This window comes from Dendrobium catenatum, unplaced genomic scaffold, assembly GCF_001605985.2.
Source record: "Dendrobium catenatum unplaced genomic scaffold, ASM160598v2 fragScaff_scaffold_1323, whole genome shotgun sequence".
Classification (NCBI taxonomy): domain Eukaryota; kingdom Viridiplantae; phylum Streptophyta; class Magnoliopsida; order Asparagales; family Orchidaceae; genus Dendrobium; species Dendrobium catenatum.
In genome coordinates, this window is record NW_021319785.1 from 36,792 (window position 1) to 40,680 (window position 3,889).

The following is a 3,889-nucleotide window of genomic DNA, read 5'->3' on the forward strand; positions in this document are numbered from 1 at the left end:
TTGATAATTATGAAAACCTAACTTGGGAAATCATTAATTCTATAACTAGCAAAGCTTTATCAATCTTATATTAAAATCCCCAAGCAGTTCTTGTTTCCATGCATTATGTTTCACATCATGGCGGGTAATGGTGCTGGCATACTAAAAATGTTCATTTATGATGACCAATTTGACCATTTTGACAAAGGACATGTAGTCGCATACTAACTACAATGAAGGTGTAAAGTAGCAAGGATATATTCTAACCTCTCTGAAAACACAAAATACTTAAATAACAGTTGCAAGTAGATAACTTGGACTTTGTTGACATTGCTATGTTGTGTTGTGATGTGTTATCGCATAATGTTAAGATTGATTTATAGGTTTGGCAAGAGTTGAGGTTGTTTCTTGGTAAAACTGTACGGCATTGGTATGAGTTGATTGAGGGTACGTTTGGGACGGCTTTTTCCCTACTGTGCGGCACGAAACGTAACTTAGAGGTGGTTTGGAGTTACGCGGTCATGCTTCGGTCTGAAAATTTCTGCATCCCGCGGTTGCTTTCTATGTCCGGAGGAAGCCTCCTGCGTTCGGCTGCTTCCCGCTATTCGTAGGTATGAGAAATACATGAATGCCCTTACATTTATCGCCGGATTACAAACCGAACCTCATCACCGATCCCGCCTACGTTCGCATCTTCGACACGACTCTCTGCGACGGCGAACAATCTCCAGGCGCCACCATGACCATCAGCGAGAAGATTACCGTCACTCGCCTGCTCTCCCGCCTCAGTGTCGACATCATTGAGGCTGGCTTCCCAGAATCATCGTTCAACTGGCGCACCTGTCGTATAACCCGTCGGTGCCAATCCTGCGTGTCGTGGCACATGTTGACCCTCGCAACATTCATCCTGCCGACGGCAAGCGCTTCAATCTGCTCCGCTTTATATGTAGATGGCCCGATCGTGCATACCAGCTTCGTTCGGCGAGTGCTTCGGAACCCGTTCTCCTTCAGCTCCGCCTCCGTCACCGCATCGACGTCAATCGTCGATGCGGCCGCAGCGATAGAGACACCACCGATGCCATTTGTGGATGAGAGGATCACCGGAACCAGTGATGGATTGAGGTCTGATGGTGGCGTATGCGCGGCGGCGGAGCTGCGGAAGAGGCGGAGTCTCACGGGTAGGAGCGATGGTCGTAGGAAAGGCGATGAGGCGAGAGAGCGCGAGGGGTTAACAGGGGTCAGGAAGTGAAGGGATTGGCCATTTGAGGACAAAGCTTCGCCGGAGATTAATTGTCGAATTTGCATAGATACAGCCAATAATTTCACAACCTACTTTACCGACAGCAGCAGCTGGGACGCACCTTGAATGTTCTAAATGGATATTACTTGACATTTTATATAATTATAACATAATTCCCTAATATTAATTTGTAAATAATTGATTAACATAATAAATCATTAATTGTTTAGATGACAAAAGCTAAAATACATGGAACATTATTCTAGAAAGCTACTTAAATCATCATTCTAAGAAAAATGCTTGTCAGCTTTCATACAACTAGATTTTTTCCTATAGCTATTTTTCTTGGCATATTTAATTGCTTCTGTTCATGGAAGTTGAATCAGACAGCTGAAAGTTATGCCAAATGGAGCCTTATTAAATTTAACCCTTTCTTTTCTATCCTAATAGAACCCCACCATGATTATGTGGTTTTGTGCTCTTAGTGAATTCTGTGTTTGAGTTTATACAACTGGCCATAAGGCCTAGATATGGTAGAACAAATTGCCTGGTTGCTTATAGTATCATCAATTTGGCATGCAGTTCACGGCAGTTAATGGTGTAACTTTCTAAGATTGGTACTTGTTAACATTGGGCATCAGATTGCACATAATTTTTTAATTTCCATTTTTTAACAATGAAAAATGATAAATGATAAACTGATTGACATTTTGAAGATTAACGGTGTGCTGAAATGCCATGTGTATCCAATAAAATAATTTTAATGAACTCTTAAAAATCCCTCCATGTTCTTAGGGCATCTCCAACGGAAAAATCCATTTTATACTCCAAAATGCAGTAAAACTTCAAAATGTAGTTATTCTTCTCAAATCAAACGTTGTTTCTTCTTCTTTCTCGCGCTTCCTGCAAAGGTAACCATCTTTGGCGCGCTTTTCTCCCACTTTCGCTCGTTTCTTCGGTAAAACCCCCAGCCAATTTTTTGGCGTAAGTGAACCGTCTGAAGCCAATATTGGCGTCAGACTGTTCACCTTCCAGAATTTGGTGTGCGATTTGGAGTTCGAATGGAGCAAATGACGGACGACATACGGTGGTATGGAGTTCGGTTGGAGATGATCTTAGGGAAGCCACTCATCCTGTGAATATTGGTAAATTTGACATTCATGGTAATTTTCTTTCCTAAGGGAATCGAAAGTCGGATTAAGTCCGATCTCCACTTTTCTGAACACTTCCTCACTAAAAAGAATAATACACCTACTCATGCGATGTTAGGTTGTCTATGTTAAAGAGAATGCTATGGTGGAGGAGATTCCAATCCATGCTTCGCGCTGTCATTAGCCAGGACGATGGTAACATTGACGGGCGAGTGAGATGGAATTAGGGAAGGGTGTTCCAGATTCTTGGCTTTAAGCTAATGTTGTTGATGATGAAGATGAGCTTGAGCCCTTCTAACTTCTAAGTAATCTCATAATTCTTGACAAAGGAATTATAAAACATAATCATTCATCGAGATTGCATTGCTAAAGTGCTTGATTGAATATTTCTAGAAGTTGCGCATAAAGATTTGCACAAGATAAGAGTTAACATCACATGCAACACCTTAGTAGGATCAGATATAACTGGATAGGATGGTGGAACAGGATTCATAGTTGGTTTTAGGCTAATGATGATTATGTTTGATTCAAGTCTTAAGATTATTGTAATTAACTAATGCTGTTAGTGTTTGCATGGAAGTGATGTCTTTTTTCCTTCAGAAAATGTTAGTTAGAAGAAGCTGAAGGAACTTCTTGTGACACTTGATTGAGCTCTTCATCAGAAGCCCCAATTACTGGATTTCATATTATTTGCTATCCTAAAACACTTTTATTTATGGACTTCTTGCAAGTATGTTTTATTTATTTATTTGCCTTGTCTATTTTTTATAGTTATTGGAGGTATGCTATTAATTTGCACAACGAGAAGAGTTATATACTTGTTTTGTTTGGGTAGACAAATTCTGCAGGGCTCTGCTAGTGCTATCTCTGGGGCCTTACAACCGGTGCAGGCTAGGAGCCAACAACAATCTGGTGGAATGCAGGTAGCTTACCTTAAAATAATTTTGATACTTTTGTTCCTGAAATACTGATCTAAGTTTGTAGCAGGATATCAAGCCTGAGATGAATCCGGCGTTGACTCCAAGAGTTGCTGTTCCTGATGGATCATTAAATGGAGTACCTGGTAATATCTCCTGCCTTCAAATTTTTATGATTTGTAGACTTACATTCTGCTTGGGAGCCGAGAAAAAGAAAAAAGAGAAGGAAAATGTTTTCTTTTCTTTTTGATTGAGAGCATTAAGAAAGAAAGAAAAACTTCATCCAATTCTAAGAAAAGTAAGTGAACGAAATATTACTATAAATTTGACATATACCCTTGTAGAAATAAATGATGTCAGGATTCATTAAGGGGCAGTTTGGTTGGAAGAAAAGTAAATGCGAAGTAAAGTAAATGCATTACTTTTTCATTTTTTGGTGTTTGGTTGGATGGAAAGCAAATCTAAGGCAAAGTAAAATAAGTGCAGTATATTCCATTTCAGTTTATTTTTGAGGTAAAGCTTTCTCGCTCAACTTGACTGAGAATGTTTTACACTGCTCAAGTGCTTCCTTGACCACCCATAGCGGGCCTCGTCTCCACCGC

The 3,889-nt window shown here is 40.1% G+C and overlaps 1 long non-coding RNA gene across 1 annotated transcript; it reads left to right on the top strand.

Moving 5' to 3' along the window:
- Nucleotides 1-1,354: 1,354 nt before the first annotated feature.
- On the top strand, nucleotides 1,355-3,633 carry LOC114580819. The gene is made up of 3 exons (XR_003702405.1): nucleotides 1,355-3,100; nucleotides 3,206-3,293; nucleotides 3,358-3,633. It is a non-coding gene; the product is annotated as an uncharacterized LOC114580819 (long non-coding RNA).
- The last annotated feature ends 256 nt before the right edge of the window (nucleotides 3,634-3,889 follow it).